Below are 17,535 nucleotides of genomic sequence, written 5' to 3' on the forward strand. Positions count from 1 at the left end.
GGTTACAAGTTCGATCCTGACCAGGGGCTCAAGGTTGACTCAGCCTTCCATCCTTCCGAGGTCGGTAAAATGAGTACCCAGAATGTTGGGGGCAATATGCTAAATCATTGTAAACCGCTTAGAGAGCTCTGGCTATAGAGCGGTATATAAATGTAAGTGCTATTGCTATTGCTATTGCTATTGCTAATAAATGGGCAGAGTTGTCAAAAGAAATCACAGCTGCATGGGTGTACTGTTAATGAGACAAAGGTAGATGAATGTCTCCTGGCCCACAGTCTCTGAGTGACCCCCATGGCCAGTCCTTCCCTCTCTCCAGCCCATAGCCAGGAGCGTGAGCTGCAGTCCCCCCAAGCAGGTTGTCTGTGACTCCCAATTTCCCTTTTGTTAGTCGGAGTGGAGAAGAGTGGCAGTGGCTGCAGCAGCAGCAGAGAGGCTTCTTGAGCTCCTCCCCCACTCGGCAACTGAGTGCAGTTAGGATGGAGCTGGGACTGGGAGCTAGCAAGCTGTTCAAGTGGAAAGGAAAGTCAAACAATTCTTATCTGTGTGGTTTTTGTGTGTGTGATTTCCCCCCTACTTCCCACATTTATGGTGTGTCTTTGTGTGTGTGTGTGTGTGTGTGTGTGTGTGAGAGAGAGAGAGGGAGAGGGAGAGGGAGAGGGGGAGGGGGAGAGAGAGAGAGAGAGAGATTATTTGTGCCCAAGCTATTTTTAACTTTTAAAAAATGATTTTAAATTATTGGGCTCTTCCCTCTTAAGTCTTGATAACCAATGTAAAATGATCTTCCAACTTGCAATGAGTCGTTTTCCTCTCTGTGGAAAGCAAAGAGTGGGTGGTGGCAGGGTGTTTATTGATTGGATCTTTGATGGTGCTGTGATTGTTGAAAATATATTCAATTGTTTTTCAACCAAACAAGTTCTCAAAAAAAATGTTCCTTGCTCCCAAAATAGCTCATAATACTTGAGGGTTTGGGAAGATTGGAGCTAGCCTAGCATCCTTCCTGATTGTTTGCTAATTTTAAACTGATTTGACTGGATATCCCTTCACCTGCCTTTTCCAAATGAAGAATATTGCTGTTTTTTAAAAATCCTGCCATTCTACAGCCCTGACAAAAATTGTTAGGCTTGGAACATTGTGGCCCAGAAGCTCACTGGAGAAGAGAGGAGGGGGATTCCATCTGTGGAGGAGGGACTACCATCTTGCTGGGCACCCCTCAGGGTTAGAGTCTGGGGTTCTTGCCTGGTTGCCCCCTTCTCCTTTTGCCCCCTGATTCCATCTGTCTCCCTCACCCCTGGACTGGTTGAGGTGTTGTGGTGCCTTGCAGGACCGAGGCCAAGCCCAAGGTGACTTGGCAGTTCCCCCACCCCCACCGTGGTTCCATCAGCCAGGCTTTTTGCCCAGGACTTATAAAGAAGGAAGCTGCCAGTGGTGGCGGGGCCGCCACCAAAGGGGTGACACTAAAGGGGGTCGCCCCTTTAGGGGAACCATTTGGGGGGAGTAACGAGGGCGAGGGCCAGAATTTTTGGCCTGCTTTTCATATAAGGGGCTCACCTTTGGAGCTGGATCTTTCGGGTGGGTGTTGAGAGGAGGTTCTGTTGTGGGTGGAGGTTTTTGGTTAGAGGGTTGTTTTTATTGTACTGAGTTGAGCCAGGCCCATTTGCAGATATGGGCTCTCCTGAGTGGGATAATGCAGGGGGTGCGTCCGGTAGTTCTGGGGCGGCTATTGCTGTAGTGGTGGGGAATAGAAGAATTGGTGTAGGCAGAGCAGCTGGCCATTACAGGGGAAGGGAAACTAGTAATTTAGTACCTGTTTCCACTTCCAGCTGCTCTGTCAACTTTCAGGCCTTGGGGAGCAGCTCCAATTTCCCACAGAGCCTGGCCTTGCTCCTCTGTAATGCAGGTCAGTTCAGAATAAGATCGAAATTGTCCATGACTTGATCATGGACGAGGGAGCTGACCTGGCATGTATAACTAAGACCTGGTTGGGGGAGGCGAGTGGTCCAGTGGGCTCAGCTTCTCCCTCCAGGTTATTCTGTTGTGGAACAGGTTAGGGAAAGGGGGGGGGCGTGGAGTGTCTGTGTTCCATAAGAATACTATTTCCCTTACCAGGGCCCCGGTGAGGCAGCTGACATACTGAGTGTGTATTTTTGAAGCTGGCAACTAGGGATAAATTGGGGATTCTGTTGGTGTACCAATCACCCTGCTGCCCAACAGACTAACTGAGCTGTCCGGGCTGGTCGCTGAGTTGGTGTTGGAGTGTCCCAGGCTCTTGTTCCTGGGGGACTAATATCCACTTTGGGTCTGGCTTGTCTGGTGCGGCTCAGGAGTTCATAGCGGCCATAACAACTATGGGTCTATCCCAGGTAGTATCTGAATCAACTCATATTGCCGACCACATGTTCGATTTGGTCTTCTGTTCAGATCGGGGCGTGTTCCATGGGTGGGGAATCTGGTGGTTTCCCATTGTCATGGATGGACCACTACCTGGTTCAGGTTGGTATCATGGTCACAATCCACTCCTGCAGGGGTGATGGACCAATTTGGATGGTCCACCCAAAAAGGCTGCTGGACCCAGTAGGCTTCCAAAAGGCCTTGGAGGGTTTCGAAGTTAGTGCTGCAGGTGATTCTGTTGATGCCCTGGTGGGAACCTGGAATAAGGAACTTGCCAGAGCAGTAGACATGATTGCTTCTAAGTGTCCCTCCAGACCCACTTCAAAATTGACTCCTTGGTATACCGAGGAGCTGCGAGGGTTGAAGCGGCTGGGTAGGCGAGTGCAGGTGGAGAACTCGGCTCAAATTTGACAGGATGCAGCATGTGACTCACTTGAGGGCTTACGCGGAGGCAGTGCGTACAGTAAAAAAGAAGTTCTGGTCAGTTCGCATTGCTTCCGCGGGTTCACGTTCGGCAGAGTTATCCTGGGTAGTGAGGAGTCTAATTTCTACTCCTTCTGTTTCTAATCAGCTCTCGGAGGTGTTCTGCTGTGATGCCATCAGTGGGTTCTTTTTGGATAAAATCTGTATTTGGGCCGACTTGGATTCCACTTTTTCTGCAGGGTCTATGGAGGAGGTGTCCAACAATCCTTCTTGCAGTGTCAGGTTGGATCAGTTTCAATCTGTGATTCCTGAGGATGTGGACAAGCTGCTTGGAGTAGTGCGGTCTACCACTTGTTCTCTGGACTCTTGCCTGACTTGGCTGCTTTGATCTAGCAGGGAGATTATTCAAGGAGGCCAGGTGAATATCATAAATGCATCGCTGAGGGAGGAAAGGTGCCTCCTTGCTTGAAGGAGGCAATAATTAGACCTTTTCTTAAGAAGCCTTCCCTGGATCCCTCGGCAATGGATAGTTATAGGCCGATCTCTAATCTCCCTTGGTTGGGCAAGGTGATCGAGAGGGTGGTGGCTGACCAGCTCCAGGCAGTTTTGGAGGAAACTGATTATCTAGACCCATTTCAAACTGGCTTTAGAGTGGGCTATGGGGTTGAGACAGCCTTGGTCAGCCTGACTGATGACCTATACCAGGGAATCGACAGAGGGAGTGTGACTCTGCTGGTTCTATTGGATCTCTCAGTGGCGTTCAATACCATCAACCATGGTATCCTTCTGGGTCACCTGGAGGAGTTGGGGATAGGAGGCACTGCTCTGCAGGGGTTCCACTCCTATCTCTCGAGCAGATTCCAGACGGTGGAGCTTGGTGACAGTTGCTCTTCTAAATGGGAGCTGTTATATGGAGTCCCTCAGGGCTCCATTCTGTCACCAATGCTTTTCAATATCTACATGAAACCACTGGGTGAGGTCATCAAGAGATTTGGTGCTGGGTGTTATCAGTATGCTGATGACACCCAAATCTACTTCTCTTTTTCATCTGCTTCATCAGGAAATGGCATTCATTCCCTAAATGCCTGCCTACAGGCAGTAATGGGCTGGATGAGCGAGAACAAATTGAAGCTGAATCCAAGCAAGACAGAGGTGCTCGTTGTAGGGGCTCAGAATCTGAGGGATGAGTTAAATCTCCCTGTGCTGGATGGGTTTAAACTCCTCCGGAAGGAGCAGGTACACAGCTTGGGGGTACTCCTGGATCCAGGCCTCACCCTGGTATCTCAGGTAGAAGCTGTGGCCAGGAGTGCCTTTTATCAGATTAGGCTGATTCGACAGCTGCATCCATTCCTTGAGGAGGATGACCTCAGAACAGTGGTGCACCAGCTGGTAACCTCCAGGCTTGACTACTGTTATCTGCTCTACGTGGGGCTGCCTTTGTATGTAGTTCGGAAACTTCAGTTAGTTCAAAATGCGGCAGCCAGGCTGGTCTCCAGGACAACTCGGAGAGATCATATTATGCCTGTTTTGAAACAGCTGCACTGGCTGCTGATATGTTTCCGGGCAAATACAAAGTGCTGGTTATTACCTTTAAAGCCCTAAATGGCTTAGGTCCAGGTTGCCTTAGAGAGCGCCTTCTTCAATCTGATCCCCACCACATGCTAAGATCATCTGAGGAGGTACGGCTCCAGTTGCCACCGGTTCATTTGGTGGTGACCCAGAGGTAGGCCTTCTCCATAGCCGCTCCTGTGCTGTGGAATGCACTCCCTGCAGAAATCCATAATTTGAATTCTTTATTGGCATTTAGGAGAGCCCTAAAGACCTACCTGTTCCAGGGTTTTTAAATTGTTCCAGGGTTTTTAAATTGTTCCAGGGTTTTTAAATTGTTCCAGGGTTTTTAAATTGTTTTAAAGGGTTTTTAATGTATCAAGTTTTTATAAGGTTTTGAATTGTTTGTTTGTTTTTAGCTGCTTTATTGTATTTTAAAATTTTTGTTCCTGATTATTGATTGATCTTAACTGTTTTATGATATTTGTGAACCGCCTTGAGCTATTCTGTAAGAGCAGTCTAGAAATCGAACAAACAAACAAATAAATAAATAGATGTTTTGGAAAGTAATCTTATGCATATTCCACTTTTCAACTGATCATAGATCCTTTCCCTAGAGAGATGGTGATGCAAGATTTTTTGTGGCACCGAAACTGGATGTTGCCAATGCACTGTCTGGTCTTGTTATATTGGATGGTTTCCAGACTGTTGCCTGAGGAGGTGGACAGGAAGGTTGAGGCCTACCACGTGTGTCCTCGACTCTTGCCCTTCATAGTTGGTGAAGGCTTCTAGGGAGGGACTGGGGACATGGGTGGCGGGGGTGGCGAATGCCTCTCTAGAGCAGGGGGTGGTCCCCTCTTGCCTGAAGAAGGCAGTCATTAGGCCCCTCATTTAAAAGCCCTCATTGGACCCAGATGACTTAAATGACTTTTGATCAGTTTCTAACCTCCCCTTCTTGGGCAAGGTGTTGGAGAGCGTTGTGGTGTCTCTGTTCCATGCAGCCCTGGATGAATCTGATTACTTAGATCCTTTCCAGTCTGGCTTCCGACCTGGATATGGGACTGAAACTGCCTTGGTTGCCTGGTGGGTGACTTACGCCAGGAGATAGACAGAGAGAGTGTGATTCTCTTGCTCCTCCTGGACCTCTTGGCTGCTTTTGGTACCATCAACCATGGTATCTTTCTGGGTGTCTCTCTGGGTTGGGACTTGGAGGCATGGTCAGGGGCGTAGCCAGCCTGCCGGCGGCCCATGTGCGGCCATGGTGGGTGCCCCGATAGCCCCGCCCCCGTGTCTGATGTCAGATGTGGGGGGGGCGTGGTCTGGCTCCCGAATGGAACCTTGAAGCTCCGTTTGGGAGTTGAAGCTTAACTGCTGAAGGGGCTGCGTGGCCCCTTCGGAAGTTAAACGAAGGCTGGCGCTGCCTTCGCTGCGCAGGCCAGGAACGGCTCTTCCCTGCAGGGAAGAGTCACTCCTGGGCTGCGTTGTGGAGGCAGCGCCAGTCTTAGCTCCTGAAGGGACCGTGCAGCCCCTTCAGGAGCTAGTTAGGCTGGCGCTGCATTCGCAGCACGCAGCCAGGAGTGACTCTTCCCTGCCTTTGCAGGGAAGAGCTGCTCCTGGCTGGCGCTGCAAATGCAGCGCCAGCCTTAGTTTAGCTCCCGAAGGGGCCACACGGCCCCTGCTCGGGAGCTAAACTACCGCCCCCACGTCTGACATCAGATGCGGGGGCGTGTTGGGGCTGCTCTCGCGGCCCCTGATTGGTCACCGGCCTGGGTTCTTTGAACCCGTTGGCCCAATGGTGGCTCCGCCCCTGGGCACAGTTATACGGTGGCTCCGCTCCTACCTGGAGGGTCATACTCAGAAGGTGGTGCTGAGGGATGCCTGCTCCAATCCTTGGCCTTTGGCCTATGGAGTGCCACAAGGATCTATTCTGTCCCCCATGCTGTTTAACATTTACTTGAAGCACCTGGGAGAGGTCATCCCTAGGTGTGGGCTGCAGTGCCATCAATATGCTGATGACACCCAGCTCTACCTATCTTTTAAGTCAGCAGACACCAGGGAGGCAGTGGATGCTCTGAGCAGGGGCCAGGAGGCTGTTCTAGAATGGATGGGGACAAACAAGCTGAAACTTAATCCAGATAAGATGGAAGTGCTCTTGGCTGGTAGAACTGATCATCCGAGTAATGAGGTAAATCTGGTCTTGGACAGGGTCACCATTCCTCTGAAAGACAAGGTGTGCAACTTGGGGGTGCTTCTGGGCCCAGTGCTGTCCTAGGAGACATGGATGGCGGTGGTGTGCAGAAGCGCCTTTTACCAACTATGGCTGGTATGCCAGCTGTGACCCTACTTGGAGAAGTTGGACCTCACCTCAGTCACTCATGTGTTGGTAACATCCAGATTGGACTATTGGATCGCTATATGTGGGGTGCCCTTGAAGACTGTTTGGAAGGTTCCACTGGTCCAGAATGCTTCTGCAAGGATGCTTGTGGGTGCAAGTTATTTCATGAGTATCACACCCATCCTGTGGCAGCTTCATTGGTTACTGGAATGCTTCTGGGCTAGATTCAAGGTGCTGGTCTTGACCTTTAAAGCTCTACATGGCTTGGGGCCGGGGTACATGTTGGACCACATTCGCCTATATGAATATGCCAGGGCCCTCCATTCATCATTTCAGGCCCTGCTCATGGCCTCACCACTAACAGAGATCCAGTTGGTGGGGACTAGAGACAGGACCTTTTCGGTTGTGGCCTCTCGGCTTTGGAGCGCCCTCCCTGAAGAGCTTCACCATGCTCCCCCCCTCAGTGTTTTTAAAAAAACATTTTAAAACACACCTTGTTAAGGAGATTTTTTAATGTTCCCTTGTTGGTTATATCTGGTAGGTTCTTTAGCTTTTTATAGTTTTCAGTTTTTAGCTTTTAAAATAACTTTTAATTTGAACCTAATAATGATTGTGGTTTTTAATCTGACTTTTAACTTGTTTGTTTAATTTGTTTAATTTTATTATTGTTATTGTTTCTTGTATCTATTCTATTGTTGTGAGCCAGCCCAAGCAGTAGTATACTGGAGGGGTGGGGTATAAATATTTTCAAAAAATAAATAAATAGTAAATGCTGCACCTATGGGCTCTCCAGACATGCATTTTAATCAGATAGCTCTGATTTAAACAGATATCTGTTTTGTGCTTTGCCCCTTTTTATTCAGTGAGCTTCTAATCGACATGTATAGTGAGAAGTCTTTTGTATGAAGTATATGATATGCAAAGAGCAGTTACCAACCGTTGCATCCACCCATCACAAGTAATCAACGTACTTAACCAAAGCAGTCAATGAGTAGGATCCAAGCTAAGTTAGTCATGACTAACCAGTAACTACTACCAAAATAAATGAGATAAGTTAGTTATGATTCATTTAGGTCCCTTTTAATTAAATGGGACTTGGTAATAACTAATAGTCTGGATCCTTCCTGCCCAATGGCAAAAATCTGGCAATATTATCTCATATAATTATGCAGACAGCCACAGTAGAAATTCAAAACAAAACTGATTATTTCTTTGCTTCCCGTAAATCCTATGGCAGCTGCGGTGCTATGTATACTGTATATGTGGGCACAGATTTTGTGAATGTTGGATAAGCCAACAGGTTTCTGTTGAAATGATATTAAGGGGGAAATGAAAAGATGAAGAGTGTGGGAGAACACAGAGCTGACAATGCAGCAACCTAAACATCAGGCTTGAGTTTTGTTTGACACTCTTCATTCAGCCTTCAAAATATAGCTTTGGAATGTAAAAATGGCAATTGTGATTAGCACTGGCTCTTAGAGGAAACTTCCCAAGTCATCTTCTATACAAGTTGTTCTAATAATCAGCCTACTTTCCTTTCACTGTCTATTCATCTGGACTAAATTTGTTGCAAATCGAGGTACACAAGTTAGATCTCTTGTGCCTCAAATGTTTATGTGTCTGCCATCTTGGATTGGGGTGGATGTCATCATTACAAACTGCACCATTGAGGTGTCCCTGTTTGTCACTCACTACAGCTATTCCAAATTTGGTTCAAATGGGTTAGACCAGTGTTTCTCAACGTTTTTGGAGTCATGGATTGGTACATTATTCATGTGCAGTTTCCTGGACCAGCAGTTAGTAAGGGGGTTGCCCCCCTCACTCCCAACCCCACCCTCAGGCACCTCCCAATAAATAATTTTGGGCAGATCTCCAGAGCTCATTTCCAGGCAGCCCTCTCTGCTGGATAATGTTCATTTCAAGGAAGTGAAATTAATGTTATCCAGCAGCATGGGCTGCCTGGAAATGAGCTCTGGAGAGTTCCCAGTGGCCCCCGTTGGCCCAAAATTGTTTTTTGGGGGGTGATTTTTATTAGTGATGCCTCATGGACTGGTACCCAACGCTGGTCCACGGACTGGTGGTTGAGAAACACTGGGTTCGACAGTCCTCAAGTTAGTGTGCTTGTGCTTCAAAAGTTTATGCTTCCACCATCTTGGATCGGGGTGGGTGACATCATGACAAACTAGACCATTGAGGTGTGTCTATGTGTTACTCACTGCAACTGTACCTAATTTGGTTTAAATTGGTAAGTCAGTCCACAGATTAGCCCGCTTGCGCCTCAGTACTTCATGTGGCCGCCATCTTGAAGTGGAGTGGATGACATCAGCACACACCACACCATTTGGGCATCCTTATGTGTCTCTATAGCTGTAGCAAACTTGGTTCAAATCAGTTGAGCATTTCACAAATTAGCAGTCTTGTGCCTCAAAGGTTTATGCTTCTGCCATCTTGAGTCAGGGTTGATGACATCATCGCAAACTACACCACTGAGGTGTCCCTGTGTGTCACTCACTACAACTGTAACTCATTTGGTTCAAATCAGTTAGACAGTACACAAATTAGCCCACTTGTGCCTCAAACGTTCACATGTCCACCATCTTTGATTGGGGTAGATGACATCACAAACTATGCCATTGAGGTGTCCGTGTGTGTCACTCATTGCAACTGTACCTAATTTGGTTTAAATTGGTTAGACAGTCCACAAATTAGCTTGCTTGCGCCTCAGATGTTCATGTGGCTGCCATCTTGAATTGGAGTGGATAACATTGTCACACACCATGCCATTTGAGAATCCCTGTGTGTCTCTACAGCTGTAACAAATTTGGTTCAAATCAGTTAGGCGGTTCACAAATTAGCCTACATGCGCCTCAAGCGTTTATGCATCTGCCATCTTGGACTGAGGTGGATGACATCATCACAAACTATGCTGTTGAGGTGTCCCTTTGTGCCCCTACAACTCTACCTGATTTGGTTCATATTTGAACCAAATTTGTTGTACACCACCCAGAGCCTCTGGATGGGGTGGTTTATAAATGTTGTTGTTGTTGTTTATTTACACAGTCAGACAGGTGTTATTGACTGGTTTATTTTATCCAGACATCGAGTCCTTCCCAAGGACCTGGGATGGCTGGATTTTATTGTCAATGTTGTTGCTGTTGTTATAGATATCGTCACAGAATATAGGCTGTTCCCAGTAAAGCTGCTTTTTGTAATTGGCTGATGGTGATTTCTGTAGCCCCTATGGTGTTGAGGTGCTCTTCAAGGTGTTTTGGAACTGCACCCAGGGCGCCAATTACCACTGGGATTATTTTGGTCTTTTTCTGCCACAGCCTTTCAAGTTCAATTTGTAGATCTTTGTATTTTGTGATTTTTTCTATTTCCTTTTCTTCTATTCTGCTATCCCCTGGTATTGCTATGTTGATTATTTTAACTTGTTTTTCTTTCTTCTCGATTACAGTTATATCTGGTGTATTGTGTGGCAGATGTTTGTCATCATCATTATTATTATTATTAATAATAATAATAATAATAAATATTGGTCCAGGAGTTGCGAAGTTGATAGTGGGGGACACATGGACAGATACACACACACACACACAGAGAATGCCGGGTGATCTCATAAGCCTACTGGAAAGTAGGCTAATAAAAATGCAATGCAAGAATGAGCTGAGCTAAATGTAGTGTACGGATAAGCAAATCATATTGGCTTTAAAAGAGACTGGGGTTCATATCAAGGGCCCCAATGACCATGTATCTTCCTCAAGTGCAAGATTGCAGGCTGTGACAAGAAAAACATATGACCGCAAGTATCCTGCCACTCACCAGGTTGTGTAAGGTGGAGGAATCAACCACCAGTAAGAGGCCGGTGGTTGAGTAATGCAAGTTCAGTTGAATTACAATGGAATATTTGAAAGATGGCAACAGTTTGTTGTAACAGAATGATCATGATGACAAGCTCAGTGTTTGATAGAAAACCTTGGACTGCTCAATGCAGATAGAAAGGTCGGAGTGGTGGTGAAGTAAAACTGCCAATCTGTGCAGGTTCTGTACAGCACTATGGAAATGATGCGGCAATGGAGTAGGTTAAATGAAGAAATAGGAAAATGTAGGCAGGAAAAGGGGATGCCCCTTGAACAACAATGATAAGAAATGCACATTCCTGAAACAAAAGTGACCTCAACAGATTATAGAAAGTGGTCAGGGTAAACAGAGGAGATAAATAAACTTTATATGGAACTTGTTTTCCTAACACAGCTAAGCCTTAATATGTCTCCTTAACCCCATTATAATATTGTTATAGAGTCTAAGGAGTGATGAGAAAGCCCTGGAGAGGATAGATATTTGCCAGGAAGAGGCAGTAGACAGAGGCCTTAAATCTAACCTAATGCATATAGTCTGTTTCGGGTCTGGTGGCTCTCCATTAGTAACTGAATCACTTCAGTAGCATCAGCTTGTTATAATGATTTCTATAGACAGGATGTATGCATTATTCCTTGCCTTTACCAAAAACTTCCATTACTGTCTCCACGATAATGGGCCAAATGGTCACACGTAGCCGATTAGCTGAGCTTCATGGACTTCACTAGGCTTACATGGACTGCCTTCCTTTATTGCTCTTTTAAGTGCATCGATTCCCCCACCAATACTGAATTTTTTTTCCCCTAGAAGTCATAGGAACATAGGAAAGCTGTCATATATTGTGTCAGTCAATTGGTCCATCTAACTCTGCATTGAGTGGCAGCAGCTCCTCAAGGTTTCAGGCAGGAGTCAACCTGAACCTAACCTAGTGCTTTCCCAGATGACAGGTTTTACCATGGGTTTACTGCAAATTCAAAGCTGCCCCCCAAAAACCAATACAAAAAAGTGGATTTTTAAATTATAAATCAGGCTACACTCTAAAATGCAATGAAAAATTCTAATTATGTGTGAAGTGCTCCCTGATAGCTCACAGGGACTTTGGGGTAAATTTGGCCGATATGTGAATGCACACCTCCATTCTGGAGGAGATGCGAACTAAAAGCGAGGTGTGAAAAACTTCCTGGCGATGCCAGGGATTGTATCTGGACCTTCTGCATGCAAGCAAATGCTCTACCACTGAGCTATGGACCCATTCCCTGAGGGGACTATCTTACAGCAGTCAGTGCCCACATGCAGTCACCCAAGTTTACATGCAGTAAACCAAGGTAAACCCTGCATAGCAAAGGGGGCAATTCATGCTCGCTCTCCACCCTATATATTGCAGGCACTTTGATGCTGGAGTCGTTACCCATTCATTTTCCAGCTCTCATAGGTTCGCTTTCCTGTAGTTTCAAGTAAACATTTCAAATGTGTCAATTATTTAATCTTTTTGTTGTGTAGACTTCCTCATTCCCAGTGATGTTACAGACATTAACTTTTCCTGTTTCCCAGTGTCTGTAGCACATATTAGATTCATATTAGATTGTGAATCAGAAGACCTTCAAACTCAAACTTGTATCATGGTTCGCCTGGACACCAACTTGGAGACCCTATCGGAGGAAGAGGAAGAGGAGACAATCCCAGTCTTGATTCTCAATCTGAATGGCAGCCCTCCAGATCCCTTAGAGCCCAGAGCAGGTTTCCACCTTGGAGGAGACCTGGAGCACTAAGGGCCCAATGTATACTAGTGAGGATCCTGCTGCATAGTTAGAACCCACTCCATCTCTCCAAAGTCCCCAGGAGCAGACATGGCATTGCACCAGGGATGTGCTCCAACTCAGGTGGAGTGCATGGCTGGCTGCTTGGGCCTTCCCTCCCAATGGGACTACTTGGGAGCAGGGAGAGGCCGGCTCAAGTGCCTCTTCTAGAGCAGAGCTAGCCTGAGAATCCAGGAAGTGGAGGCGCTCTTGTTGGCTACATAAACCTTCATTTCGCACCAGCACCTTGCTGGTTCAGTAGCTTCCTTTGTAAGCTTGTGCTTGCAGCTGCCCTGCTGGACACAAATACAACTTGATTAAGTCCCAGCCATGCAGATTTCTAGACCTTTATTCAGCCATTCCCTTGACTGTAGGAGCTGCCTCATCTCTTTCACCCTACTACTCCCCAGACAAGCCAAGAATATATTTGTGAAAGGTAGACCTTACAATTGCAATTTCCTGTCATTTGCTCCATATCCAATATATTTTCCCTATATATAGAAGGTGTAGCTCAGTGTGCTAGCTCTCTGGCATGGTAAAGCACCTGCTTTGCATGAAGAAAGTCTCAGGTTCAATCCCTAGCATCTCCAGGTAGGGTTGGGCAGATGCCTGCCTAAAATCCTCAAGAGCTGCTGCTGGTCAGTAAGCCTATTCCCACAACACAAGTCATCTGGAGTGCTGAGAGCCCTCCATTCTCGGCTGCTCCAGAATGAATTAGCCCTTTTTTTCTCTACCCAGGGTTTTATTGAGGTAAAACGAGACTATGGTTTTACCTATGGTTCGTTTCACCTCAGTAGGTGATCGTATGCACGCTCACCCCCAGGTTACGGGGTTCCTTACTGACCCGCCACCATTTTTGGCAGTGAGCTGGAGGGAAAGAGAGGCCGTGTGGAATAGAGCGGCTGCTACTAGAGTGGCCGTAATACTAAAAAAAGCTGCTCTGCTGCATGCGCGCAGGGTACTGGATCCATGGAGGACCCAGCATGAACGTTCCTCCTCCAGCCAGCACTTTGGCAGTCGCCACCCCAGCATGCGTGAGGGTGTGCGATCGACAAAGATTTCTTTCACAGCTGATCATCTGGAGGGAGGCAGATAGGAGCCTGCTTCCCCACTCACTCTCCCCACTGCCCAGGTAAGAGATCATGTGTACGCACAACCTTACTGTCTATCACTGAACTAGACAGTCTATTGGTATAAGGCAGCTTGATATGTTCATTTCCCTTTATTTCAACACTACTTCAGAATCCTTACTTCCAGTATTTAGCCCTTATTAATATATCAAACATGTCTTCGAGATTACAGAATTTTCATCACACTGTTTAGGCCCATTTTGTCACATTCAGGATTGCTGTGCAAAGTATGAAAGGACTTGTCTATAATGCATCAGGCCAACAGGGTGCAGTACCACCCTGCACTCTGCGTTTCTTAGCAAACGCTCAGCATCAGCGGTTTGCCTCTGGGGGACTCAATGTTAACTTCCAGGCCTTTTTTAAATAACAAGAAAACGTTATTTCCAAGCTTGTCACAATAGAATGTGAGACATAAAAGAGGTCAGAGGGTGTCTGCGACTAGAATCGCTTCAGCTGGCAAGGGGCAAAAGCCTTTGATTTCAATTAGCTCTTTGGCAATGTTTGCATTGCAGGTTGCCTCATTGTTTTCTCTGATGTGAAGAACTGCCATCAGCTGCAGTGAGCTCTCCCCCCACCCAAGAACAGAGAAAAGAAGAATAAATGGAGAGTTGGATGAAGACTGACTGAGAGATGTGGGCTGTGGGTAGCATTGGGGCATCCAAAATGTTGGTAGTATTGGGGTATCCGAAGCATTGGTAGTACTGGGGGATCCAAAGAGCATCAGAACAGGGCATGGTCGGAGGGCAAGCAGCCACCTTGCTGAAGTGAAGTAGGGCTCGGTCTTGTCAGTGCACAGTTTGCAGAAGTGGGGCTGCTCTGTAGTGTCATGTAACATGTCTCTATTCCAAGCTTATTGGGTGGCTATTTGCTTTCAAAAGTCTAAAAGAAGTTAAGAGTAATCCAAACAGGAACCACGTGTATCCTTATACGACTTCCTATTTTTGCTGACAGCAGCCCTTGTTGTTTTGCACTCTGCACATGGTATTCACTTCTTCCCTCCTAGCCAAAACAATGAGCTCATCTGCACCTGACTTTTGTTTTGATTTGGGAGGAGGGAAGAGATCATGTAACTAAGGACAGAGAAGGAGAAAATCTTGAGTGGATACTAAAGTCATTTGATATCTGGGACAGAGAAGTCAACTTGCAAGGCTTTTTCTAGCAAGTCCTCCTCCTCTGAGAGAGAGGTTTTTATTCAGAAGCTTATTTTTTAGGGTCTTTTGCTATTTGCTATTGCTACTGCCATTTTTGAAACTGGAAACCAGTTCATGAAGTTTTGTACCTTGACATCATGTCAATGCTTGTGTTTTGAACTTTTATTTACGTATTGTGCCTTGGCCTAATGCCATTTTTTTTTGTGTTTGTTAATTGACAAATAAAGATACATTAGAAGAGACACTAATCATGTTCCTTGGGGCCTAGAGATGGTTAGAAGACCTCAGTGGTGACACATTCACAAATCAATTAGAATTAACCATCCCCTGACCTGTCCCCTGGATGGGATGAAGTAAGAATGGAAAATTCATATAATCAACTACTGTTATTAAAATACTTTTTGTGTTGCACAGCAGACCACATCTTGGCCCATAATAAGTCCCATTGACTTTCATGAGATTTGTGTGTGTTTTGGAATGAGGCTTCAACATTCTTTCCAAATTATTTATTTTCCATATGGGCAAATGTATCACTTCATAATTTTTAAATTTAATCAGACTTCCCCACATTTCACTTCTTCCAAATAGATAAATATTCTCCCTCTGAGCTTCTATTACAGCCTGCAGTGAATTCAATTTAGTCTCATGTGTATCAGCCACTTGATGAGGGATTTCAGAGGTTTCTTCAGTGTTCTCCAGCTGTGATCCTATTTTATTAAAAAGAAAAGATTGGTCTCATCTTTATAAGGAAATTAACTTCTAATGGCAACTTGCTTTTCCATTATAGTATCTTGCTTTCCTGTGAGAGCAGGTGATGCCATGAGTTATTTCTGATGTTCAGTAAGTCACTATAAATTCATTGTTCTCATCCTAATACCACCAATCCAGCTAGAAAGATCCAAAGGACTCTGCTTACACAGTCTACGCAGACATAGACGAGCTTCCATTTTGTAATGTTATTCACCCCTTTAGATAGGCAGGATGTGTCTGGATGCAGATGGGGATGAACATCTCTACTTGGGGTCACTAGTATGTGACTAGAGTTGGATTAGAGCCACAATCTTTAGCAAATAAGCGCCAAGTAAGGCTTTTTCTGGTAGTGCCACAACTGTGGAATTAATAAGGAGGCCCACTTGGCTTTATCTCTCTTTAGTTTTATAGGTATGCCAATTGCCACCCATGAACTATGCAATTGAGTAAGAAGGTGAACAGAGCATAATTTTCAAGTTTTTGTGCGTGTGAAAAAACATATTCAAAACAATGAGGCAAATGGAATTATCACAAAACTATGAGGGAATGGAAATAGGGCAACAATATTAAACACAACAAATTGTACAGAATATCCTACTACCTTCCCTTCCCCACATAGGCGTAACTATAGGGGGGGTAGGGGGGGCACGTGCCCTGGGTGCCACTTGGCAGGGGGCGCCAAAAAGTGCCCCTGCCGATTTGCCGGAAAATTTTTATTTTTATTTTTTGGGGGATTTTTTTTTTCAGAGCAGTCCCCCTCCCCCGGTCCCGGAGCCCCCCCATTGGCATTGCTCATCCAGCACTGGGCGCCGCGGCGTCTTCGTAGTCCAAGTCTCTGACTCTCACTCCCCGGCGCACCCCGCCGCCCCGCCACCAGTCGCGCATGCGTCGAGAGGAGGACACGGACCAGAGCAAACTTCCTGAACAACTCCCTCTTCTGAACAACTTCCTGAATGCCCAAACCAGTTCTCCTTTTTGCTCATTCAAGTCCTTCCTCCCCTATAATCTAACCACGTTCTAACTGAAAAGGTTCAGGGAGGGGGAGAAAAGGGAAAGTCAGGAACAGAACCAGGGCATGAGGGAGGGGCATCATAATCATAATAATCATCATTGCATCATAATTCCGATGTTTGAGATACAAGCCAACTTCACAGGGTTGTTGTGAGGAAAAACCTAAGTATAATGTAGTATGTATCATCATTGCATCATAATTCTGATGTTTGAGATACAAGCCAACTTCACAGGGTTGTTGTGAGGAAAAACCTAAGTATGTAGTGCATTTTGAAATTCTTGGTAATTTTGGTAATTAAAAAAAAAATTTAAATAAAAGTTTTCTGAAACGTGTGTCAGTCAGATGTATGTTGGGGGGCGGCGGGGGGGGGGGGCGCAATTTCAGTGCTTGCCCCGGGCACCATTTTCCCTAGTTACACCTCTGCTTCCCCACCTCCAGAGTTTTGTCACAGAGCCTAGGAGTGCATAGATATTTCTTGCATCTATGAATCCCTCCAGCAGCCATCTTGATTGGCTTGCCCTGATGATCTTCCCATCACTGCTGCCACACTTGAGTTCCCAGAACTCCTGTTTCTCCACACAGGAAAGCCTCACAGCCTGCTCTCTCAGCAGGCTGTCAATGCAGGAATTGGGGTGGAATGGTGCGAGATGCCAGATCTTTTGCAAGTGTACCTAAAACCACCTCTCTTCTTTCCAACAGACATAAATGAGTCTGGCCTAATTTGAAATGAGAGTACTGTGCATTCTTTCTGCTCCCACTTTAAGCACCAATGGAAACATTATATACAAAATCTGAGACTCAGGTATGGGGCTATAGGTCCTTTTCAGGAAAAGTTCAGATCTTAGTCTCATCTCTCAGCCAACGTACACTCCAAGGCTGCACAACTTTGGCCATACTAGTGTATTTTTAAAATGACTTTATAATATTCCTATCTTGCCCCTCCAGCACACTGCTACTTGGGGTGGCTTACAATAAGACAAATAAAACACAATACAGTGATAAAAGCAATAAATAGTGAAAACAAGAGAACAGTAAAACCAAGAACAGTAATATAATAAAATAGATAGGCAAAATAAGACAGCAGTGCATTCCCGACCCCCTGCTGGTATTAATACTTGGCTGCCTAATTAACACAAGAAGAACC

At 45.8% G+C, this 17,535-nt stretch overlaps 1 long non-coding RNA gene across 2 annotated transcripts in view; it reads left to right on the forward strand.

The window, feature by feature from the left end:
- Positions 1 to 14,871, forward strand: part of LOC128326653 (uncharacterized) — a 28,543-nt gene extending 13,672 nt beyond the window's left edge. For both annotated transcript variants that reach the window (XR_008308170.1, XR_008308171.1), the window contains exon 2: positions 13,991 to 14,871. This is a non-coding gene — a long non-coding RNA (uncharacterized LOC128326653). The remainder of the gene's footprint in view (positions 1 to 13,990) is intronic.
- Positions 14,872 to 17,535: the final 2,664 nt, after the last annotated feature.

The sequence above is a fragment of the Hemicordylus capensis genome, chromosome 5 (assembly GCF_027244095.1).
Source record: "Hemicordylus capensis ecotype Gifberg chromosome 5, rHemCap1.1.pri, whole genome shotgun sequence".
Lineage (NCBI taxonomy): Eukaryota > Metazoa > Chordata > Lepidosauria > Squamata > Cordylidae > Hemicordylus > Hemicordylus capensis.